General features: G+C 30.0%; 1 protein-coding gene and 1 long non-coding RNA gene across 3 annotated transcripts in view; one reads left to right on the top strand and one right to left on the bottom strand.

Moving 5' to 3' along the window:
- The window catches only part of LOC142222193 (uncharacterized), a 45,178-nt gene extending 19,113 nt beyond the window's left edge, over positions 1 to 26,065 (bottom strand). The window contains exons 1-2 of one of the 2 annotated variants that reach the window (XR_012718274.1): positions 25,897 to 26,065; positions 19,733 to 19,819 (exon numbers count right to left, since the gene is read on the bottom strand). This is a non-coding gene — a long non-coding RNA (uncharacterized LOC142222193). Of the gene's footprint in view, positions 1 to 19,732; positions 19,820 to 25,489; positions 25,614 to 25,896 lie in introns of those variants that run through there. The other variant, XR_012718273.1, reaches the window with a different exon arrangement.
- The window catches only part of Calx (sodium/calcium exchanger 3), a 640,265-nt gene that overhangs the window by 140,294 nt on the left and 472,395 nt on the right, over positions 1 to 27,576 (top strand). The gene's annotated exons all lie outside the window — the stretch shown is intronic.

The raw sequence follows: 27,576 nt of genomic DNA, 5'->3' as shown, positions 1-27,576 counted from the left end.
GAAAGCTATTCTGGCATCGGAGTTCATATCTCAACCGTCATGATAATGTCATCTTTCCGTCTAGTCGTCTGCATCTGATATAAGGCTCCTCCAGACACTTGCGCGGGTTGTTTCGCTTTTTGTTGGAAATAAGTAGATCGATCACTTCAGGCGTATCGACATGTCCTTTATTCAGTATCGGTTGGTTCAGTATATAGTCGTATACAGCTGCCTTAATCAGAGATTTGTCTTTTCACGATACTCGCGCCGTTTCAGTCACATCGATATGTGCCTGTTTACCATGTTTCAGTATCGGAAAGACATGGTGCTTTTTCTAGATGTCTAAAATATCGAAAGTGCTGAGACATTGTGAGTACGGTTGGGGTAAAGTACGTTTCCAGCATATGACCGTCAAAGCGTAGAACCCTTCGTTATCCTTATCGCCTTTTGTCATTCTTCTAACTAATGACCAAGTTGGTTTGTCCATACTTGAGGGCGCAGACGACACAACTTGGTTGACAATAAGCTAGTCTATCTTTTCATTGCATACATGGTTCTGACTTTGAAGAATATTCGCAAAGAAAGCTACTATTATTATAGATCAAACATAATGGTAATGCAATCCTTCCGTCTGGTTGCTTACATCTGAGACTTCACCAGCCGACAAGTATAGACAAAGTTCAGCGTATGGCGTGCTTGTGTATCTCAGGCGCATTCAGCAAGACAGGAACAAATTCCCTTAATGTCATACTGCATCTATTGCCTTTAGACATTTTGACCAAACAGTCAGCTGCAACAACGGCTGTGCGATTGCGCGAGCTACCGCTGTGGTCGGAAAAAAGTTACGGTCACAGTTCGGTCCTCAAAATAATGCCAGATGTGCCTAACGTAGTGGATTACACTTTGGCTAGTCCACTTTTCGACAAAAAGTTTGAGACTCTAATTCCCAACAGTGAGGCGTGGTGTACGCGGACCCCGGGGAATAAAAGATATATAGATTTCTACACTGATGGCTCCAAATTGGATGGCCAAGTGGGTTTCGGAGTATATTCTAAAGATCTGGAACCTCGAATAGCGAAAAGATTACCTGATCACTGTAGTGTTTTTCAGGCTGAAATATTAGCAATAAGAGAAGTGGTGAATTAGCTGAGAAGTAATGCTCCAAGCAATATTGGCATTAATATATACTCAGACAGTCAACCTGCAATAAAATCCTTGGACTCTGTGTTCCTCAACTCGAAAACGGCCATCGACTGCCGCAAATCTCTCTATGAGATGGCTGAGCAGCACAATATTCACCTAATATGGGTGCCTGGCCATAGGAACATACCGGGGAACTGCGAAGCAGATGAGCTAGCAAGGCCTTACATATTCCAGGGGAACTAGAATCTGTTGGTATGCCTCTGGCTACCTGCAAGCTCTTACTGCGTGAGAAGGCTGTCATGATGGCAAATGTTCGATGGAAGAATTGTAAGGGTTGTAACGACACCAAGCAAATATGGCCCCATTTAAACTTAAACCGCACACTAGATATGCTAGTGTTCTCGAGACGCCAGATATCACTCCTGATATCTGCTATAATGGGTCGCTGCCTGATAGGCGATTTAGCAAAAACTATTGGTGCGAAGTATAATGACTATTGTATGAGCTGTCATGATGCGGAGGAAAAGGAATCAATAAAACACCTCTTGTGTGAGTGTCCTGCATTTTGTCTAAGGCGTAAGCAAATTTTAGGGGCATATAGCTTCAGATTACTGGCGGACCTGGAAAACGTTAACTTAAGCAGTCTGCTAATGTTTTTGGAACAATCTGGTTGGTTCAACAGAAGAAAATAATCGAGAAGGTTCAACGGTTAAAACTAGAAGTGCCCATATGTAATAGGTACTTTTAGTTAATGTGGTATCACAATGGACTGAATAGTCTAAGTGAGCCTGAATCTTAATCGGGCTGCCACTTTAACCTAACCTAACCTACATCTGAGATATGACTCTTCCAGATACTTGCTCTATTTGCTTCCGATTGACAACAGGTGCATCGACATGTCCTTTATGTCGAGTTTCAGTATTCGAACTGATTACCAAGTCAGGTCGTCGGCACTTGAGAACACGGACGACCAGAGATGGTCTGTATCAAACTTTTTTAGGTTTGCGACTGTCGCAAAGTTGTAAACGTCACATACACGTCGTAAATGTAGAAAAAGTAACAAAAGTCGCTAACTCAAAATACTTTAGTCGCGTCAGCTAGGCAGCGAATTCGATGATATGCAAGATTGTATGTGCGAAGAAGTTTCAATTCTTAGGAATGTTCACAATTTTCGGTTTCAGTCCCCACATTTTCCCTATTGGTTTTTGCACGAGTAAAGGGTAACCGTGGATTTTCTCGCCCTTTCTTAGCTTTAAGTTCAGTCTCCTGTCCAATATAACCCAAAGGTATTTTGCACACTCACCAACGGGAATTTCGATACCACCTAAGAAAATAGGCTTGACCGTGGGAAAACTTTCACAAATTTCTGCAGAAACTCACAGCGAATGCTGTCAAACTAAACTAAAAAATGTTCAGGATTTCTTCTATTCAAAATTAGTTTTTTTACAGTAGGTTTACGACTTTTGCGACATACGTATTATACCGTCGCAAATGTATGTCGCAAAAGTCACAGTTTGTGACAGGCCAACCCTGCGGACGACACAAGTTGGTTGACAAAAAACTACTCGATCCACCGTGGTGCAATGGTTAGCATGCCCGCCTTGAATAACATACACGAGGTCGTGGGTTTGATTCCTGCTTCGACCGAACATCAAAAAGTTTTTCAGCGGTGGATTATCCCAAGCTTCTTTAAGTGGTTTCACTTCAATGTGGAACGCCGTTCGGACTCGGCTATAAAAAGAAGGTCCCTTGTCATTGAGCTTAACATGGAATCGGGCAGCACTCAGTGATAAGAGAGAAGTTCACCACTGTGGTATCAAAACGGATTGAATAGTCTAAGTGAGCCTGATACATCATTTCAGCGCATACGTAGTTCTGTATTCGAAGGATATTCCATCGCCCATTTTCCAGCCATTTGAAGTGTTCTCTTAATTGATCTCTCAAATTGTACCTGATAATTTGCTCTTCACCGACGTCGTTTGGTAAGAGAATACCTCATTGATTGTCCGTAATTGAAAAGTAGTATTTTATATGACCCCAACATATTGTGGACCAGTAAATCGAATCAGCGAGGTAGATAAGAAATTAAATTCAATTTGTGGAATCAACTTTTTTTCCCTTCACATCACACTTACCCCGGCAATCAGTTATTCTCTAATTCGACCGTTTTCAATACGTTAGATTCTTATAAGCTATTTAATATTGAAGTGTAATATCAAAAGTCAGTTGTTCATAAATAAACAGCTAAGGCTTTTGTTATCCGGAGTCTTAGAAATGTAATCACCCATAGGACATGAATACCCAGACTTATCTACATGACACAAAAAAAACCTTTTAGCACGTATATCACATGATTGGTTTGGGGTTATTTGAATAAACGGAAAAAACACGCATCGAGAATATTTTGAGTTCAACACGATAGATATTGGGACACGCAAAAAGGATATTGGGATGACTGGCTCACGATTTTGTTATACCCAAGTCAACGTGTTGATGACAAGAAACCCAAAACAAGTTGTTGTCCTTTATTCTTTTGAATAAAGGCAGTGATATATTAGGGGATACAATTGAATTATAACAGGCCTTCTAAAGCGGGTTTATGGAGCATTTCAATGATGAGGAATTCATAAACAAATTTAAATTAATATAGACCAAATTTCAAGCGTCCATTTAACCAAATTTGATTAAGATTTATTTATTAGATAAGATCCTTAAAATCACATATTGTTGTAGACTAAAGAAAGAAAGCATTATTAGATTGGGTACCAATCGGGTGGAATTCAGCAATACCCTCTAAAAGTAGACATCGTAAGATTGATGGATGGTAAGATTCGATTTGCGTTGGATTAATTCGTATATGCTTTTTCCATTAGAAGTGAGCATATAGGGTCCATATTGAGTCATCTACTCCAGCCAGGTTTATGCTTAAGACAATCGAAAAGTCCATTTTCCGTAACGAAAGCATGACTATATGACGATCTGAAATCGATTAAACGTCTGTCTTGTTGATCTTACCAGTTATTTCACTGCTAGAAATCCTCTGCCACACTATTGCGACAGGATGGCTCCGCAGCACTGCCCTATATCACCTTTATGTGTATTTAAAATAATTACACGTTAGCAAAGCCAAAGATTATAGAAGAGGAAGATGGGAGATTGGCTTGCGTCATACCAAATGTTGCATTTACCAGATTAGTTTAACACATGTTTTTAATCTTTTAATTGTTTTTAGTTTTTATTTTTTAAATGAAAAATTTAATTTTCTTAATGAAACAATGTTAAATTTTACTCAACAACAACAAAAAAAAATACATTTTCCCCTTTATGGAAATTAATTTCGTGGTCTTAATTTCTTTTTATTTCATTTTAATGCTATGTCAATACTTGTCGTATACGCGTTTAGTTCGAGTATTAAACTAATGGTTTGATGTGCTCTGTAGCCAATCTCCCATCTTCCTCTTCTATAATCTTTGGGCAAAGCAGCATCTGCTGGATTGTTATCGCAGTAATCATCCAAACCATGAATAAACAAATTCTTTCGATTTATACCGACTTCGAACCAAGCTGTTAGAGAGTTTTCAATATCCATCAATGATGTTGTAGTTAACGAAGTCAAGGAAGTGAAATATTTAGGGATATTACATCAGCATAATTTGTCTTAGGACTCTCATATATCTAGTTTGAAGAAAAAGTTCCAGCCTAAGGGAATTTTTCTAGAATGAGGTGCCTTTTGGATTCCAGAACTAAGATGATGATTGTATGTAACGCCAAGAAGGAGTAATCATAGACCAACCTTTTAGTATACGGATCGGCTTAGAATTAAATTCTGAGTCGATTTAGCGATGTCCGTCTGTCTGTCTGTCTGTCCGTCTGTCTGTTGATGTATTTTTGTGTGCAAAGTACAGCTCGCAGTTTTAGTCCGATTGTCCTAAAATTTGGTATAGGGTCCTGTTTCGGCTCAAAGACGATCCCTATTGATTCAGATTGATCGGTTCAGATTTAAATATAGCTGCCATATATATTTTTCACCGATCTGGTCATAATTGGCGTGTATATCAACCGATCTTCCTCAAATTCCGTACATCCGAATATTTTATGAGTCTCGAAAAACTAGCAAAATATCAGCCAAATCGGTTCAGATTTAGATATAGCTCCCATATATAGCTTTCGCCCGATTTACACTCAATTGCCCACAGAGGCCAATTTTGTGCTCCGATTTAGTTGAAATTTTGCATAGGGAGTAGAATTAGCATTGTAACTATGCGTGCCAAATTTGGTTGAAATCGGTTCATATTTGGATATATCTCCCATATATAGCTTTCGCCCGATTTACACTCATATGACCACAGAGGCCAATTTTTAACTCCGATTTAGTTGAAATTTTGCACAGGGAGTAGAATTAGCATTGTAGATATGCGTGCCAAATTTGGTTGACATCGGTTCAGATTTAGATATAGCTCCCATATATATGTTTTTCTGATTTCGACAAAAATGGTCAAAATACCAACATTTTCCTTGTTAAATCGCCACTGATTAGTCGAAAAGTTGTAAAAATGACTCTAATTTTCCTAAACTTATAATACATGTATATCGAGCAATAAATCATAAATAAACTTTTGCAAAGTTTCCTTAAAATTGCTTCAGATTTAAATGTTTCCCATATTTATACCCTTCACCACTACTGTGGTACAGGGTATAATTTTTTACTAACATTGTGTTCCACCCTAGTGCATTAGCCGACATAAATTTTGAGTCTATAGATTTTGTAGAAGTCAAATTCTGTCCAGATCGAGTGATATTTAAATGTATGTATTTGGGACAAACCTTTATATATGTAGCCCCCAACACATTTGACGGATGTGATATGGTATCGAAAATTTAGATCTACAAAGTGGTGCAGGGTATAATATAGTCGGCCCCGCCCCACTTTAGACTTTCCTTACTTGTTTTTGGATGGAAAAATACCTCAGCTCTTCGTTCTTTACAGTGCATTCAGAATAATGCCCTCAAAGCCGTCTTTAGCGTGCCCATGAGGTCAAGTTAAAGACAGCGGAAATTTCTACAAATATTTTGACTCTGCATGGTCTGTATAGATATCAGTTGTTGCCATATATTTATAAAATGGGGCAAAATATCGGCTATTCTACTTTAAAGTTTTCCAGGCATCTGTCTGCTTTTAATACTAAAGGGTGATACGGTCAAAATTTGGTCAATATAAACTTGACGTATTTCTTTCAATTTTGCAGTTAAAAAACCTGAAAATGCCGCCCAAGCAAGAAGAGCAGCGTATCAAAATTTTGCTCGCGCATCGCGAAAATCCGAGCTACTCGCACGCAAAGCTGGCAAAATCGCTAAAAGTTGCCAAATCAACCGTTACAAATGTAATTAAAGTGTTTGGGGAAAGTTTGTTGACAGCCAGGAAGTCTGGATCGGGGGGAAATAGAAAACCGGAAGCCGCTGAGACGACAAAGAGAGTTGCCGGTAGTTTCAAGCGAAACCCTAACCTCTCTCTCCGAGATGCCGCAAATAAGCTGGGTGTATCGTCTACAACCGTGCATCGAGCCAAAAAACGAGCCGGACTATCGACTTACAAGAAGGTAGTGACTCCAAATCGCGATGATAAACAAAATACGATGGCCAAAGCGCGATCCCGGAGGCTGTACACGACGATGCTGACGAAGTTTGACTGCGTGGTAATGGACGACGAAACCTACGTCAAAGCCGACTACAAGCAGCTTCCGGGACAGGAGTTTTATACGGCAAAAGGAAGCGGAAAGGTAGCAGATATTTTCAAGCACATAACTGTCAAAGTTCGCAAAGAAATATATGGTTTGGCAAGCCATCTGTACCTGTGGCTTGAAAAGCAGCATTTTCATAGCTTCCGGGACTGTCAACCAAGAAATTTACGTGAAAGAGTGTTTGAATAAACGTCTGCTGCCTTTCCTGAAGAAACACGGTTGTTCCGTACTGTTTTGGCCGGATTTGGCATCTTGCCATTACGGTAAAAAGGCCATGGAGTGGTACCCCGCCAACAACGTGCAGGTGGTTCCCAAGGACAAGAACCCTCCCAACACGCCAGAGCTCCGCCCAATTGAGAAATACAGGGCTATTGTCAAGCGGAACCTAAAGAAGACGAAAAAAAAATGCTAAGGACGAGCAGCAGTTCAAGGCAAACTGGCTTTCTGCGGCGAAGAAGGTGGACAAGGTGGCTGTACAAAATCTGATGGCAGGTGTCAAGCGTGAGGCCGGGCAATTCGGATTTGGAAAAGCGAAAGCCTAACTGAATATTTTTCCTGAATTTTATACTAATTGAACTTGAAAAAGAAATTTAATTTGATTTTTTAAATAAACGATTTCACCGATTTACACGCGTTTTCCCTTGACCAAATTTTGACCGTATCACCCTTTAGAAACAGTACAACTCTAAGGGTAGTGAGGTGTAGATTGGAAATTACCAAACAGAGAATTGAATTCGATGGTACTTCCCTATTTAATGCCTTGCCCCATGATGTGATACAAGCATATAATCTATCGCGTTTTAAGACCAAACTTAAGAAATATTTGCTTGAAACTATTAAGATACTTCCAGCTTAAATTACATTTAAGATTAATTGAATTTTTTAATTTTTAATTTTACTTCTGTACTTCTATTTTGAAATTATAATATATTAAAAACTTTTACCTTTGTCACACTTTGCCAACTTGCTTCTAAAATGCCTTTAGGCGCTGAGGCCTTAACATTATTGTAAATTTTTTAATAGAATAATATATAATAAGTTAAAAACACCACCCAGAAATGTGATGGTTGATCTATATCATCTCAATAAATAGAAATAAAATTTTGACAAAATTTTCTATAAAAAAAAACAATTTTGAAAAAATTATCTATACAAATAAATTTTTTGACAAAATTTTCTATAGGAATTAAATTTTGACAAAATATTCCATAGAAATAAAATTTTGACAAAATATTCCATAGAAATAAAACTTTGAGGAAACTTCCCATAATAATAAAATTTTGACAAAATTTTCTATAAAAATAAAATTTTGAGAAAATTTTTTTACAAATAAAATTTTGACAAAATTTTCTATAGAAATAAACTTTTGACAAATTTTTCTTTAGAAACAAAATTTTGAGAACATTTTCCATAGTAATAAAATGTTGACAAAATTTTCTTTAGAAATAAAATTTTGACAAAATTTTTCGTACAACATAACATTTTGACAAAATTTGTTAAAATTTTGAGAAAATTCTCTATAGAAATAAAAATTTGAGAAAATGTTCTATCGATATAAGATTTTCTATGGAAATAAAAGTTTGCAAATTTTTGTAGAAATTTTGATAAAATTTCTTACTGAAATAAAATATTTTATAGAAATAAAATTTTGACAAAATTTTCTATTGAAATAAAATATTTTATAGAATTACAATTTTGACGAAATTTTCTTTAGAAAAAAAATGTTGACAAAATTTTCTGTAGAAATAATATTTTGACAAAATTTGTCTAGAAATAACATTTTGATTAAATTCTCTATAGAAATAAAATTTTGAGAAAATTTTCTATGGAAACAAAAGTTTGCAAAATTTTACAATACCATTTTGACAAACTGTTTTATAGAAATAAAATTATGACAAAATTATCTATAGAAATAAAACTTTGACAAAACTTTTCATACAACATACAATTTTGACAAAAGTTTTCATAGAAATAAAATTTTGAGAAAATTATCTATACAAATAGAATTATCCATAAAAATAAAATTTTGACAAAATTTTCCATAGAAATAAAATTTAGACAAATTTTCTATAGAAATAAAATTTCGACAAAAGTTTCTATAGAAATAAAATTTTGACAACATTTTTCATACAACATAACATTTTGACAAAATTTGTTAAAATTTTTAGAAAATTCTCTATACAAATAAAATTTTGAGAAAATGTTCTATCGATATAAGATTTTCTATGGAAATAAAAGTTTGCAAAATTTTTTATAGAAATTTTGATAAAATTTCCTATTGAAATAAAATATTTTATAGAAATAAAATTTTGACAAAATTTTCTATAGAAATAAAATTTTGAGAAAATTTTCTATAAAAATAAAATTTTGAGAAAATTTTCCATAGTAATAAAATGTTGACAAAATTTTCTTTAGAAGTAAAATTTTGAGAAAATTTTCCGTAGAAATAAAATGTTGCCAAATTTTCTATAGACATAAAATTTTGGCAAATTTTTTTTAGAAATAAAATTTTGCCAAATTTTCTATAGAAATAAAATTTTGACAAAATTTTCTATAGAAATAAAATTTTGACAAAATTTTCTCTAGAAATAAAATTTGGACACAATTGTCTATAGAACTAAAACTTCGACAAAATTGGCTATAGAAATAAAATTTTGACAAAATTTTCTATAGAAATACAATTTTGAGCAAATTTTCCATGGTAATAAAATTTTGTAAAAAATTTTCTTTAGAACTAAAATTTTGAGACAATGTTCCGTAGTAATAAAATGTTGACAAAATTTGCTATAGAAACAAAATTTTGACAATTTTTTTTTTTAGAAATAAAATTTTGACAATTTTTTTTTAGAAATAAAATTTTGAAAAAAATTTCTATAGAAATAACTTTTTAACAACATTTTCTATACAAAATAAAATTTTGACACATTTGTCTATACAAAATAAAATGTTGACAAAATTTTCTCTGGAAATAAAATTTTGACAAAGTTTGTCTAAAAATAAAATGTTGAGAAAATTCTCTATAGAAATAAAATTTTGAGAAAATTTTCTATCGAAATAAGATTTTCTATGGACATAAAAGTTTGCAAAATTTTGTATAGAAATAAAATTTTGACAAATTATTTTATAGCAACAAAATTTTGACAAAATTTTCTATAGAAATAAAATAGGAAAGGCCTTCCGCTTTTTCCAGATGTCTAAAATCTCTTTGACAATATTTTCTATACAACATAAAATTGTGATAAAACTTTTCATAGAAATAAAATGTTGACAAAATTCTCTATATCAAATTTTGACAAAATTTTGTATAGAAATAAAATTTTGAAAAAATTTTCTATATAAAATAAAATTTTGACACAATTTGCTATGGAAATAAAATTTTGACAAAATTTGTCTAGAAATAAAATTTTGAGAAAACTTTCTATCGAAATAAGATTTTCTATGGACATAAAAGTTTGCAAAATTTTGAATATAAATAAATTGTTGACAAAACATTCTACAGAATTAAAATTTTGACAAAATTTTCTGTAAGAATAAAATTTTGACAACATTTTCTATAAACAAAAATATTGACAAAATTTCTAGAGAAATAGAATTTTGAGAAAATTTTCTATGGAAATTTTTACAAAATTTTCTATGGAAATTTTTACAAAATTTTTTATAGAAATAAAATTTTAAACAAATTTTCTATGCACAAAAACAGTTTTTACAAAATTGTGTATAGAAATAAAATTTTGACAAAATTTTCTTTAAAAATACATTTTTTATACACAATAAAATTTTAACAAAATTTTCTCTGGAAATAAAATTTTGAGAAAATTCTCTACAGAAATAAAATGTTGAGAAAATTTTCTGTCAAAGTGAGATTTTCTATGGACATAAAAGTTTGCAAAAGTTTGTACAGAAATAAAATTTTGACAAAGTATTTTATTGAAACAATATTTTCTACACAAATAAAATTTATTTTTTATAAAACATAAAAAAAATGTTTTTTATAAAACATAAAATTTTGACAAAATTCTATATAGAAATCACATTTACTATAGAAATAAAATTTTGACAACATTTTCTTTTAAATAAAATTTTGACAAAATTTTCTACAGAATTAAAATTTTGACAAATGTTTCTATAGATTAAAATTTTGACAAAATTTTCTATAAAACTAAAATCTTGACAAAATTTTCTATAGAAATAAAATTTTGACAAAATTTTCTATAGAAATAAAATTTTCACAAAATTTTCTTTAGAAATAAAATTTTGATAAAATTTTCTATGGAAATAAAATGTTGACAAAATTTTCTATAGAAATAAAATTTTGACAAAGTTTTCTTTGGAAATAAAATTTTGACAGAAATAAAATGTTAACAAAATTTTCTATAGAAATAAAGTGTTGAAAAAATTTTCTAAAATGTAGACACAACTTTTAATAGAAATAAAATAAAATTTTGACAAAATCGACAAAAAACCTATTTGGTAGTTTTTTTTTTTTTTGTTAAATTTTCTCAAAATTTTGCTAGATTATTGCCACTCCAGCTGCCGTGGGTGTAAATAATACAACAGTCATGGTTTCGCCATCCATATCTTGTTATGGTGTTCCTTGCACCTAACTTCGGCATTCCATTAATTTCTCTGCTGTTTTATATGGCATTTCTGAGCGCTATTTTAGCGGTCTTATCAAGGTGTTCTTAACCACATCCTATGGTATAATTTTTAAAATTTGATGCAAATTTCTTCATTTTGCAATGTGTATAACGTGTGAGAGCTACAATTTTATATGTTCCTTCAATTACAATCACATATAGGCGACATCGTATAAACAGGGGTTTTTGCTTGAAACCTTTCACTGATTAACTCTGATATGCTCATATTCATGTCAGGATTTGATTTTCTGGTCTTTTTGATTCTATTCCTACTCTAATGGCTCTTAAATATGAAGCAATTTGGAAAGGTTTTTAATATTCTGCTTCATTCAATCTTCATTAATTTGCCTCCCCTTCAACAAATTACCCATATGCCAAAGCATGTCTTCGCTTTTATGAGAAATAGAATAAAAAAAGAAAGAATGTGTGAATAGCAATTCGCATAGGCAATATGCGATGTTCTATTATTTAGACGTGTTAACTTTTTTCCACTTGTTAACATTCCACATTGGAACATTTCAAGAGAAAATTCTCGCACCATCAATGTCATTTGCAAGGTGGTGCGTTGAGGAGGGGGAGGGGTTGAGGTCTCGTTTGTTCGTTTTACCAAAGTTATTGACTAAATGACTTCCCTTACAATTTATGAATGTTTCCTGTTTCGCCTGCTGCCTGCCTGCCTGCCATCGCAACTTTGCCTTCGAGTTTCATTTCCAAAGATATGGTGCCCCATAGCGACCAAAGAAGGCCAAGTAAGCAATGAACAGGATATTAAAGGTGTGGGGTGATGATATTGATGTTGTTGCCACTGAGACTTTATCAATTCTCAATACCAAAGCCTACAGCAGCTGCTCCATCACCTTAGTTATCTGTAGAGTCACCCTTGGCATTTTCGTAGCCTTCGTAGAACATTCGCATGTTTCTTGGTGATAATCTCATTTTATGCTAAATCATATTTTTACGATGTGACTATATTTTGTAGGGAAGAAATATTGTCTTCGTCTGATGCCACTTTCTTCCTCTCGCCAATAAATATCATGGTCACATAATTTTATCGTCCTTTATTTCCTTGCCTTTGTCCTTTGATTTTTTTGTTGTTGGTGGGGGATACCCTCCTGTGACATGGGTCGTCCCATTTTGTCCTCTAACAGAAGATTTACAAGTAACAAGTTGTTATGTTAATTTTCGTCAAGGGAAACATTGTCTTTCCGTCTGTTTTTTAGTCCTGTTCTTTCTGTCTGAGGCATATGCCAAGGACACATAATTTGTTCCTTGTGTCCTTGTTTCATAGTGCGATTTGCCTTTATAGTTTCTTTCTTTTCTTTGGGGTAACGCATTGAGAGTGTCTTAGATTGTGTTATGCGATATAGGCCTGCAACTTGTTGGATAGTTTCAAACCGTTTAAAATCATTTCCGAAATGTGGAAAGAAATTTTTTTGAACTATCTTGATTTCGATATAAAAAGCAGGGACGATATAAAACATAATGAAAAAACATTTTTGTATGTTTTGTACATTTTATACCCCTGCGCCACACTGTTGAGTAGGGTATTATAGGTTATTGCTTATGTTTGCAACACCCACAAGGTGACGAGATAGACAGACACACACTATGTCTTTGGCAATAATGCTTAGGGTCAGTCCCTGACAGCGTTGCCACAACGAATTTTTATTTTGGACCAAAATTTTTCCATAATCGGACCAAAATTCTCTCCAGCGGACCAAATTTCCAATTTCGAAGAAAACTGCTTTAAAACTGATTTATTGTTGTACATAGTGATTTTATTAAAAAAAAAAAAAAAACAAGTATATACAGCACCAAGTTCGGCCGGGCCGAATCTTAAATACCCACCACCATGAACCAAATATTAGGGTTTCCTTTGAAATTTCAGGAGGGCTTGAGGACTTGAGGACACTTCCTGAAGATAAATTTAAAGATTTCACCTATGAGAACCATTTTTGTTTGAGTTTTAGAGGAATCATTAACATCTCTTGTAAGTGTGCAAGAAAATTATAAAATAACGTCTTGATTTGAAATCTTAAATCTGTAGAAGTAAAATCTGGAAATTTGACATTGAGTTTCAAGCTATTTTCATGATCAGTGCGCCTTCTACACCCTCAAGAAGTGAAGTCGGTCTATATGGAGGCATTACCAAATGGACCGTTAAAAACTTAATCCGATACACGTTTTTGTGAGCCTAAAATACCAGAATATTTACAATTTCAGGCAAATCAGATAAAAACTACGGTTTCAAGAAACCCTATGAGTTAAATCGGGAGATCGTTCTCATGGGGGCTATACTAAAATATGGACCGATACTCACCGTTTTCGGCACACCTCTTTATGACCCGAAAATACCTCTAAATTTCCAATTTCAGGCAAATAGGATAAAAACTTCGGATTCTAGAAGCCCAAGAAATAAAATCGGGAAATCGGTCTATATGGTGACCATACCAAAACATGGACCGATACTCACAATTTTTGGCACACGTATTTGTGGTCATACAATACCTCTAGATTTCCAATTTCAGGTAAGTTGAATAAAAACTACGGTCTCTATAAGCCCAAGAAGTAAAATCGGGAGATCGGTCTATATGGGGGCTATACCAAAACATGGACCGATACTCACCATTTTTGGCACACTTCTTTATGGTCATAAAATACCTCTAGATTTCAAATTTCAGGCAAATTGGATAAAAACTACGATTTCTATAAGCCCAAGACCCCAAATCGGGAGGTCGGTTTATATGGGGACTATATCAAAACCTGGACCGATATAGCCCATCTTCGAACTTGACCTGCCTGCAGACAAAAGACGAGTTTGTGCAAAATTTCAGAACGATTGCTTCATTATTGAAGACTGTAGCGTGATTACAACAGACGGACATCGTTATATCGTCTTAGAATTTCTCCCTGATCAAGAATATATATATACTTTATATAGTCGGAAATCGATATTTCGATGTGTTACAAACGGAATGACACCATTCTATGGTGGTGGGTATAATAAAGTAAATCAGAAAGGATTGATATGAAAAAATTGACTTTTTGAAAAGGTCTAATTTTAAAGTCAATTTTAGTTGACATCAACGCGAACTTGTCATTCGATTTGCTGTGATTGAAATGGTATCTAATCACACAATGAAAAAAAAATCACAGCTCCAAAGATGTTGTCTTTACGCTAATGATTTTGATATTGATTCCCGACCAAAGAAGCAGAAAATTGAAGTGAGGACATATTGACGTCACAAATATCTTTTACTAAACTGTCAATAATATTAAAGACGATGTAATTAATTGAAAAATTTTTCAGAAATATTAAAGCCATTTTGACTTTAGGAAAAAGGAAATTTTCTTTCATGTTAGGATACCCAATTTTATGTCCAATAAGGACAAACCGACTTCATTGCAAAAATTTATAGACTTTAGTACAAGGTTAGATTAGGCAGCCCGATGTATCAGGCTCACTTAGGCTATTCAGTCCATTGTGATACTTGAACTTCTCTCTTACCTCCTTTTTATAGCCGAGTGCGTACGGCGTTCCACATTGCAGTGTAACCACTTAGAGAATATTTGAAACTCTCAGAAAAACCACCAGCATTACTGACAAGGAAAAAAACTTTATTTTAGAGAAATATGTCTTCTGTGCTAGTCAAACTTCGCATTCGTATTTTAAGCACATGAAATCTTTGGCCTCACGGCAATATTTTTTTCAGTGCACATATACTATTGAATATGTGATAGAAATTTTAAATATGTACTAGAAATAAATTATAAGTTTTATCAAATTTATTTCATAAATTTAAAAACTAAAAATCTTTTGGACCAAATTCCGTTTGGTCCGACCATCGGACCAAATTTAAAAATTAGAAATTTTTTGGACCAATTTTGGTCCGATCGGACCAAAACGGCAACGCTGGTCCCTGAGTCGATGTTCGTCTGTCTGTTAACACATTTTTGTAATCAAAGCCGAAGTCACAGTTTTGGTCCAATCAACTTCATATAGCAAATAGCACAAGTAACATACCTATTTTAGGTCAGAATAACATCGTATTGAGTTAGTAGCAAATCGGTTCAGATTTAAATATATCTCACATATATATGTCTTTCGCCCGATATGTACTTATATGGCTCCTGAAGCTAGACTTTTATTCTGATTTAATTTAAATTTTGCCCAAGGAGTACAACTGATAGTGTCGTGAAGTGTACCAAATTTGTTCGCAAAACGATTCAGTTATAGCCAGGGCTGTGGAGTCGAGCCAATTTTGCTCGACTCCTACTCCACCAATTTTCATCAGCCTCGACTCCGACTCCGGAGTCGACTCCGGGTTACATAACTAAATCTCATTTAAATGCCACTAATTTGTAGTTCTATTGGGGGTACGGTAAATGAGAGCTATATAAAGGTTTATATTCCCATATACATGAACTTGAACCGATTTAGGCAAAATTGTATATACTTGAACAAAATCTATGTACTTAACATTTAAATCTAACGTTATGGGACGAAACACAATTTTAGTAAAAAACAAATAAAGAAAGCCTGAAGTTGGTCGGCCGTCTATAATATACTCTGCACAACTTAGTATTTAGATCTACATTTTCATAAAATTTTCTGTAGAAATAAAATTTTGGCCAAAATATCTATAGAAATAAAATTTTGACATATTTTTTTATAGAAATAAAATTTTGACAAAATTTTCCATAGATATAAAATTTTAACAAAATTTTCTATAGAAATAAAATTTTGCAATATTCTATATAGAATTAAATTTTGCAAAATTTTCTATAGAAATAAAAGTTTGCAAAATAAAATTTTGAAAAAATTATAAATAGAAAAAAAGTTTGCAAAATTTTCCATAGAAATAAAATTTTGACAATTTTTTTATAGAAATAAAATTTTGACAAAATTTTCCATAGACATAAAACTTTAACAAAATTTTCTATAGAAATAAAATTTTGCAAAATTTTCTACACAAATAATTTTTTGAAAAAATTATCAATAGAAATAAAATTTTGCAAAATTTTCTATTAAAATAAAAGTTTGCAAAATTTTCTATAGAAATAAAATGTTGACCAAATTTTTTATAGAAATACAATTGTTACAAAATTTTCTATATAAATAAAATTTTGTCAAAATTTTCTATTGAAATAAAATTTTGTCACAATTTTCTATCGAAATAAAATTTTGTCAAAATTTTCCATAGAAATAAAATTTTGTCAAAATTTTCCATAGAAATAAAATTTTGTCAAAATTTTCCATAGAAATAAAATTTTGTCAAAATTTTCTATAGAAATAAAATTTTGTCAAAATTTTCTATAGAAATAATATTTTGTCAAAATTTTCTATAGAAATAAAATCTTTCAAACTTTTCCATAGAAATAAAATTTTGTCAAAATTTTCTATAGAAATAAAATTTTGCAATATTCTATATAGAAATAAAATTTTTCAATATTCTATATAGAAATAAAATTATGCAAAATTTTCTAAAGGAATAACAGTTTGCAAAATAAAATTTTGAGAAATTTATCAATAGAAAAAAAGTTTGCAAAATTTTCCATAGAAATAAAATGTTGTCAAAATTTTATATAGAAATAAAATTTCGTCAAAATATTATATAGAAATAAAATTTTGTCAAAATTTTCCATAGAAATAAAATTTTGTCAAAATTTTCTATTGAAATAAAGTTTTGTCAAAATTTTCCATAAAAATAAAATTTTGTCAAAATTTTCCATAGAAATAAAATTTTTCAACATTTTCTATAGAAATAAAATGTTGACAAAATTTTTTATAGAAATAAAATGTTGACAAAATTTTCTACAGAAATAAAATGTTGACAAAATTTTTTATAGAAATAAAATTTTTACAAAATTTTTTATAGAAATAAAATTTTGACAAAATTGTCCATATAAATACAATTTTGAAAAAACTTTCTATAGAAATAAAATTTTGACAAAATTTTCTATAGAAAAAAAAAATGTTGACAAAATTTTCTACCTAATTATACAATTATTTTTCGAGCTTTATGGACAGATATAGATTAAGGAACATGGTTAATAGAGCCATTGAAAAGAAAACGCCAGATACAAATCTATACACGCCTGGACTGTACATGTTTCGGTTCGGGCGAATGAACCTTTCCACAGCCTTTAGTATAGATCTGGCTGGGAGAGATAACTCAATTTTGGGCCCTTTATGCTAACTCCTTATGGAGAAAACATTTGGGAAATTTCCTCTTACAAATTGAATCATATTTTCTCCCACTGTACATCATCTTTTCATATAACTTACAAGATGATTCAATTTGTAAGAGGAAATTTCCCAAATGTTTTCTCCATAAGCAGTTAGCGCAAAGGGCCCAAAATGCATTTGGATGTCAATTGCCTGTTTCGGTATCAGGCTAACATGAAATATAATAAGCAACGATGAGCCCGTCGTAAAACTAGGAAAAACACGACTAATGTACGCGTTAGAATTGTTGTTATATCCTGGAAACCAGTTTCTGTTAATTGTCATATGAGTGTAAATCGGGCGAACGATATATATGGGAGCTATATCTAAGTCTGAACCGATTTCAATAAAATTTGGCACACTTGACTACACTACTAATTGTACTCCTAGTGCAAAATTTCAACCAAATTGGGGTAAAACTCTGGCTTCTGGGACCGTATTAGTCCATATCGGGCGAAAGATATATATGGCAGCTATATCTAAATCTGAACCGATTTCAATAAAATTTGGAACACTTGACTATAGTATTAATTTTTCTTCTTGTGCAAAATTTTAAGCAAATTAGAGTAAAACTCTGGCTTCTGGGGCCATATAAGTCCATATTAGGCGAAGTATATATATGGGAGCTATATCTAAATCTGAACCGATTTCTTTCAAAATCATTAGAGTTCTATTCTGAGCCAAGACACATACTTGTGCCAAATTTGAGGTCGATTAGACTAAAACTGCGACCTAGACCTTGATAACAAAAATGTGTATCGACTCAGGAGCCCACCCTGAGCATTTTTGCCAAAGACACCATGTGTCTATCTCGTCTCCTTCTGGGTGTTGCAAACATATGCACTAACTTATAATACCCTGTTCCACAGTGTGGCGCAGGGTATAAAGAAGGGGAGACCACCCTCAACCTTCATTTAAAGCAAATCGCCGAACGTTTCTTCAAGTTTCAAGATGATGGGCAAAGGAAAGTTCCCCACTCCCGGCCAAGTATCATGTAACTCATATTAATTTCATAATCACGTCCTGTGTGAATTTCAAGTAAATTGGAGAGTTTTAGTTTTTTCAAAGGACAAAGGGGAGGCCCCTAATGGTCCCAATACAAAAAAAAAATCAGATACCCTATCTTATTCCATAACCTCAATTTCAAATAATTCGGAGAAATTTAATTTTTTCGCTGTAGTTTAAAAAAAAGTAGGACCAAAGGCAAAGTCCCCCTACCGACCAAATACCGAAAAATAAAGTGGTGTATATGCCAAACAAATTGAACAAACAAGGGTCTAGCTCTTAACTTACATAAATTTATTGTAGATTTAAAATTTCTCTCGCCAACTCTCTATGGACCTAAAGTTCCTCTAGATTTTCAATTTCATGAAAATAGGATAAAAATGTCGGTGTCTATAGGCTCAAAAAATCAAATGAATGGATTTGTTTATTTGGGGGCTATATCGAAACATGGGCCGATTTAAAAAAAAAAAACTTTTTGGTGTTTGGTCGAGGCAGGAATCGAACCCACGACCTTGTGTATGCAAGCCGGGCATTGTAACCATTGCACCACGGTAGCTCCTTTGAAATGGTCATGATTTGCTTCCAATGATTTTTTTATACGTTTAATTCAGTTTTCCTGGTTTTAATAACGTTTTGTAGAGTACAATTTAGTTCAATTTCCGCACGAGTTAGTTCATTCTTCCTATAAAAAAGTTTATTTTTTTTGGTACATTTTCAAAGGGATTTTTATACATTAAATATAATTTAATTTTATAGAATGACCAAAATGTATATTATTTCTTTTCTACTTTCAGGTAAGTTTCCAAACAAATGTGTACTTGCCCCAACAATTACGGTGTGTAAGTTGTCTCTACAATTACATTATGACTTTTTGCATGACCTTTTTTTATATAATTAATAAATTTTGATGATTTCATATATTTGTGTACTTGCTGAATCTAAATGAATCACTTCCAAATGTTGTCATAGGTATCATATTAGAGGTTATTCGTATTAGTCACCTGACATTGACACAAGTGATGACACAGTTGGTTGCTTAAAATACGGTATAGATGAAAGTCTTTAGGCGTTAATTATCCAAATCATGACTAGAGAAAGATAAGAAAGATAATCATGTATAACAAAACTCAATATATAACAAAAGTTAAGATATCAAAGAAACATACATAATTTCATATGGTTGGTAATAAATTTTACAAAATTTAGGGTAACACAACGATCTGAAATATATCCCAGAATTTAGATATGGGGGATTATGAAGATCTTTAGCTGAAATGGAATATCAAAAATCTGATTGCACCAAGTCCTCGTAATATTTTTATTTCACGAGTAAGTTTTCTAACACAGCGGCGGGGATTTCGCTCATGGCTAAATTCTCAGGTCTCAATTTTTCGGATCATTTTTTTTGCTACCACGGTTACCGCTGTTGATAGAATTCTACCAAAAGTGGCAGATTGGTAGAAATCTTGTCGATTTGGTAGAGTTTTCAAAATACGAAATATAAAAAAATTTGATTTTCACATTCGTGGTATCGAGCGATTATTGATGTTTGGTGAATTTTCCTATTGGACTCGACATTGACGAACAAAATCAATACCATCCACTATCAACTAGAAGGTCCCAAAGAAACCCACGTACACTGAAATAAGAGTTTTTTTTTGTAAGGAACGAAATTTTAGACAACCGTAGCTTTCCTTTGACACAAAAAAAGTTCTTCTTTTCGCATAAAATAAAAAAGAAAAGCAGAGGAATTTAGAAAGTTTTCTTCTTTGGTTATAGATTTGACAGCTTCATTATTGTCCTGTGGTTGATGTTTGTTTCAATTAAAAAAAACTTGTTGAATCCATTAAATTTTTAATTGTATATTTTTTAAAACCCAATTAAAATTTTAATTGGAACAATTTTTGTGAAATTTTTTTCTGTGTAGTAATAAAATTTTATAAAATTTTCTATACAAATAAATTGATGGCAAAATTTTCTAAAGCAATGAAACTTTGACAACATTTATAGAAGAATAGAGAAATTTGTCAAAATAAAATGTTCACAAAATTTTCTACAGAAATAAAATGTTGACAAAATTTTCGATAGAAATAAAATTTGTTAAAATTTACTATATACCATAAATAAAATGTTGGTAAAATTTCCTAAAGCAATGAATTTTTGGCATCATTCATAGAATAACGAAATTTGTCAAAATAAAATGCTCACAAAATTTTCTATATAAATGTAATTTTGACAACATTTTCTATTTAGATTATATTTTGAGAAAATTTTCTATAGAAATAAAATTTTAACACAATTTTCTATAGAAATAAAATTTTGACGAAAGTCTCTATAGAAAAAAAATTTTGACGAAAGTCTATATAGAAATAAAATGTTAACAAAATTTTCTGTAAAAAAAAAACACAATTTTTACAAAATCTTCTATAGAAATAAAAACTTTGACAAAATTTTCTATCAAATTAAAATATTGACAAAATTTTCTATAGAATTAAAATATTGACAAAATTTTCTATAGAAATAAAATTTTTACAAAATTTTCTATAGAAATAAAATTTTGACAATATTTGCTATAGAAATAAAATTTTGACAAAATTTTCTATAGAAATAAAATTTTGACAAAATTTTCTATAGAAATAAAATTTTGACAAAATTTTCTATAGAAATAAAATTTTCACACAATTTTCTATAGAAATAAAATTTGGACCAAATTTTCTTTAGAAATAAAATTTTGAAAAAATTTTCTATAGAAATAAAATTTTGACAAAATATTATATAGAAATAAAATTTTGACAATATTTTCTATAGAAATAAAATGTTGACAAAATTTTCTACAGAAATAAAATTTTGACAAAATTTTCTATAGAAACAAAATTTTGACAAAATTTTCTATAGAAATAAAATTTTTACAAAATTTTCTACAGAAATAAAATTTTGACAATATTTGCTATAGAAATAAAATTTTGACAAAATTTTCTATAGAAATAACATTTTCTATAGAAATATAATTTTGAGAAAATTTTCGATAAAAATAAAATTTTGTCAAAATTGTCTATAAAAATAAAATTTTGACAAAATTTTCTATAGAAATAACATTTTGACAAAAGTTTCTATAGAAATAAAATTTGTTAAAATTTACTGTATACAAAATTTTCGATAGAAATAAAATTTGTTAAAATTTACTATATACCATAAATAAAATGTTGGAAAAATGTTCTAAAGCAATGAAATTGTGACAAAATACGTAGCAGACTACAGGAATTTGTCAAAACAAATTTTGACAAAATTTTCTAGAGAATTAAAATTTTCTATAGAAATAAAAATTTGACAACATTTTCTATAGGAATACAATTTTGTCAAAATTTTGAAAGGTAAGAAAATTTTGTCAAAATTTTCTATAGAAATAAAATTTTGACATAGAAATTAGAAATAAAATGTGTTAAAATTTGCTCTATACAATAAATAAACTGCCGGCAAAAATTTTTAAAGCAATGAAACTGTGACAAAATTCATAGAAGAATACAGGAATTTTTCAAAAGAAATTTTGACAACATTTTCCATAGAAATAAAATTTTGACGAAATTCTCTATAGGAATAAAATTTTGACGAAATTCTCTATAGAAATAAAATGTTAACAAAATTTTCTGTAAAAAAGAAAACAATTTTTACAAAATTTTCTATAGAAATAAAAACTTTGACAAAATTTTCTATAGAAATAAAATTGGAGAAAATTTTCTATAGAATTAAAATTATGACAACATTTTCTATAGAAATAAAATTTGGAGAAAATTTTCTATTGAAATAAAATTTTGACAACATTTTCTATAGAAATAAAATTCAGAGAATGTTTTCTATAGAATTGAAATATTGACAAAATTTTCTATAAAAAAAAATTGTGACATAAAAATTAGAAATAAAATTTGTTAAAATTTACTCTATATAATAAATAAACTGTTGGTAAATTTTTCTAAAGCAACTAAATTGTGACAAAATTCAAAGAAGAATACAGGAATTTGTCAAAACAAATTTTGACAAAATTTTCTATAGAAATAAGATTTGGAGAAAATTTTCTATAGAATTAAAATTTTGACAACATTTTCTATAGAAATAAAATTTGGAGAAAATTTTCTATTGAAATAAAATTTTGACAAAATTTTCTATAGTAATAAAATTTTGTCAAAATTTTCTACAGAAATAAAACTTTGACATAAAAATTAGAAATTTTGACAAAATTTCCTATAGAAATAAAATTTGTAGAAAATGTTCTATAGAAATAAAATTTGGAGAAAAATTTCTATAGAATTAAACTTTTGACAAAATTGTCTATAGAAATAATATTTTGTCAAAATTTTCTATAGAAATAAAATTTTGACATAAAAATTAGAAATAAAATTTGTTAAAATTTACTCTATACAATAAATAAACTATTGGCAAAATTTTCTAAAGCAATGAAATTGTGAGAAAATTCGTAGAAGAATACAGGAATTTGTCAAAAGAAATTTTGACAAAATTTTCTATAGAAATAACATTTGTAGAAAATTTTCTATAGAATTCCAATTTGAAGAAAATTTTCTATAGAAATAAAATTTGGAGAAAAATTTCTATAGAATTAAACTTTTGACAAAATGGTCTATAAAATTTAAATTTTAACAAAATTTTCTATAGAATTAAAATATTGACAAAACTTTCTATAAAAATAAAATTTTGATAAAATGTTCTATAGAAATAAAATTTTGTCACAATTTTCTATAGAAAAAAAAAAAATTTGACTTAAAAATTAGAAATAAAATTTGTCAACATTTACTCTATACAATAAATAAACTGTTGACAAAATTTTCTAAAGCAATGAAATTGTGACAAAATTCAAAGAAGAATACAGGAATTTGTCAAAACAAATTTTGACAAAATTTTCTATAGAAATAAAATTTGGAGAAAATTTTCTATAGAATTAAAATTTTGACAACATTTTCTATAGAAATAAAAACTTTAATAAAATTCTCTATAGAAATAAAATGTTGACACAATTTTCTATAGAAATAAAATTTTGACATAAAAATTAGAAACAAAATTTGTTAGAATATGTTCTATACAATAAATAAAATGTTGGCAAAATTTTTTTTTAGCTATGAAATTGTGACAAAATTCATAGAAGAATACAAGAATTTGTCAAAACAAATTTTGACAAAATTTTTTATAGAAATAAAAACTTTGACAAAATTTTATATAGAAATAAAATGTTGACATAAAAATTAGAAATAAAATTTGTTGAAATTTACTCTATACAATAAATAAACTGTTGGCAAAATTTTCTAAAGCAATGAAATTGTGACAAAATTCATAGACAAATACAGGAATTTTTCAAAAGAAATTTTGACAAAATTTTCTATAGAAATAAAATTTGGAGAAAATTTTCTATAGAATTAAAATTTTGACAAAATTTTCTATAGAAGTAAAAGCTTTTATAAAATTTTTTATAGAAATAAAATGTTAACACAATTTCCTATAGAAATAAAATTTTGACATAAAAATTAGAAATAAAATTTGTTAAAATTTACTCTATACAATAAATAAACTGTTGGAAAAAATTTTCTAAAGCAATGAAACTGTGAGAAAATTCATAGAAGAATACAGGAATTTTTCAAAAGAAATTTTGACAAAGTTTTCTATAGAAATAAAATTTTGACATAAAAATTAGAAATAAAATTTTGACGAAATTCTCTATAGAAATAAAATGTTAACAAAATTTTCTGTAAAAAAAAAAAACAATTTTTACAAAATTTTCTATAGAATTAAAATTTAAACAAAATTTTTTTATGGAAATGAAAACTTTGACAAAATTTTCTATAGAAATAAAATGTTGACATAATTTTGTATAAAAATAAAATTTTAACACAATTTTCTATAGAAATAAAATTGTGACATAAAAATTGGAAATAAAATTTGTTAAAATTTTCTCTATTCAATAAATAAACTGTTGGCAAAATTTTCTAAAGCAATGAAATTGTAACAAAATTCAAAGAAGAATACAGGAATTGGTTAAAACAAATGTTGAAAAAATTTTCTATAGAAATAAAATTTGGAGAAAATTTTCTATAGAATTAAAATTTGGAGAAAATTTTCTATAGAATTAAAATTTTGACAATATTTTCTATAGAAATAAAATTTGGAGAAAATTTTCTATTGAAATAAAATTTTGACAAAATTTTCTATAGAAATAAAATTTTGACAAAAATAGAAATAAAATTTTGCAAAATAATTTTTTTGATAAAATTTTCTCAAAATTTTGGTAGAGTTTTTTTTTTACTCGAGTGGCAACCGTGGTGGTCATACTAGCCCAAATCGGGCGATTGATATTATGGGAGTTATATCTAAATCTTGACCGATTTCAACCAAATTTGGCAATCAAATGTACTTCGTACACAAAAATCTCGAATATCCATCATAGATGGATAAATGTATATAATGGTACTTATAAATTAAAATATGCAAAATAAATCAAACCTAAAAAAAAGTTCAACGAACACTCAATACGAACAAAATGGCAAATAAATTGTCTCATTCTGTAATCCCTCAAAAATGACAAGACATTAAGTCTCCAATTTTGTGGATATTTACAAAAACAGATAAAAAATGGAATGAGAACCCCGAATAAAGAGTATTAAAGTTAACGACAATAATAAGAATAAAACAAACTAACGAAGAACATTTTAACATTAAAAGCCACCCATCGGAATGAGATCAAAAAATCCAATACAAACCCAAAAAATGACAGTCCAAGTTAATGGCACAATTGTCTGCATCTGATTACAGAGACAGTAGCTGATATCAAATCAAAATGACAATTTATTTTATTATTTTCGAAAATGTTTGAATTTTGTAATTGGTGTTTTGTTTTTGTTTTTTTTTTAATTCAGTCACTTATCTTTCAAAGAAGCTATGACGTTAAGAACATAAATCGAATGCCAAAAATATATTTTGTACTGGCCTCAATTTCGATAAGACAAAATTTTAATCACAATGACATCATCAATTCTTCATTTCACTCTTCAAAAACAACAAACCATCGTAGTTTTTTTTCTATTCTGCTTAACTTAAATACAAGTGTCCGGTGTTATCATCATACCTTTGCAACCATTGACGTATTTAATAATTTATACTAACTTACCTTTCATTCCTTTTTCGTTTTCATTTTTTTTTTGTCGTATTTCAACTCAAATTATCAGATTGTCGAATGTCCATACACAACAGGTTTTCGAAGGTATTCCTAAATCACCTCTAGGTCCACTCTCCCAACCCCTATATGTAGATATCACTTAGCTGAATGGTGATTTGGCTTATTTGAGTTCTGACAAATTGATTTCTTTTGAAAATTCATTTCATTTCAACTAATTGTCATTATTATGATATTCAATTTGAAAGTTAATAGAAATCGATTAGAATTTTGTAAAATTCTTTTGACAGCTTATTAATCGTCAATAAATTATTTTTTACATTGTTGCTATTTTTGATTTGTGCATACACCTTGAAAAATCGAACACTTTTATAAAATACATATGTCTTAAACATATTTTGCCGGAAGCAGTAATATTGGGTACTGCAGATACACGCAAAAAAATAATTCTTTCCTCCCAAACGAAATTTTAGACAAACAAAGTTCGTTTCTCATTTGCTTTTCGCTGTAAGGAAGTGTATTTGGAAGAAAAGTATATACTTTTTGTTATAAACGTTTATTCTTTTCCAGGATGTAAAAACAATTTCATAAAGACTAGCTCAAAAAAAAAAACATTATTTTCTTGCTAATTGCATTGTCCCTCACATCTTTCTCACATCCACGAGGATTTTTAGTTCTTAACACCTTTTCCTGTAATACCAACAATGTAGAAGAAATTATACGATTTTATAAATTTTTAAATTTTTTTTACCTTTCGCCTGGACGGAGAATCGAACCGCGGACCATGCACTTTGTAAGCCAACACACTAACCACTGAGCTATGTACCAGTTATGGTCATCAATAGATAAATATCCATATAAGTTATATTTATATAGCATAGCTTGCGGCGCCCACGAACCGAATAAACAAAGTTTATTTAACAGAAACAAACATTTAGTTTGGCACCGTGGAGCAGTGGTAGGTACGTCCGACTCTCATGCCAAGGGTCGTGGGTTCGATCCCTGCTTCGACCAAAGTTTTGTTTGCTTTTGTTTTTTTTTTTACATATATTCCAGATATATTCGGAAGATTCCGAAAAAATGTTCAACATTACATTGTATTATATTAAATTTTGAACTGTAAAATGTGTCTTATTAAAGACCTAAAGTCAGAAAAGAACAGTGTTTGATATAAACGAAATGGACTGTGTTGTTGTTTCAAAAATAACTTTTTTTATTGAAAAAATAAAAATTTTGTAACAAACGAATTTTTTTGGTGATAAAAGTTTAAAATTTTCGAAGCAATTCAAAAAACTCTAACAAAAGAAAAACGTTTTCGGTACACGTTTTCCAAACGTTTTTTTTCTTTGCGTGTACATATATTATGACTAGCGTAACCCGGCCCGCTTCTCAGCGCCTTCCGAAGCGTATTTTTTAATTTATTTATTTCAGTCTTTGGATTTGCATTACAATCCTTACAGACTAAGCTTATTACTAAAAATATATAATATCTAATGATTTACAAAAATCAAATAATGTAGAAGAAAAATCCAACCTAAAATTTGAGATCCGATTAAATTCCTTTAAAGCACGCACAATTGGTTCATTATATGAATAGTTGCTACGATGAATTGGAATGAAGAGTAGGTTTTGACGACGCAAATTATGACAGGGAATATTAAATTGTATTAATTC

Source organism: Haematobia irritans, chromosome 1 (assembly GCF_050003625.1).
Source record: "Haematobia irritans isolate KBUSLIRL chromosome 1, ASM5000362v1, whole genome shotgun sequence".
NCBI lineage: Eukaryota > Metazoa > Arthropoda > Insecta > Diptera > Muscidae > Haematobia > Haematobia irritans.
This window is presented reverse-complemented; position numbering and strand designations above follow the sequence as displayed.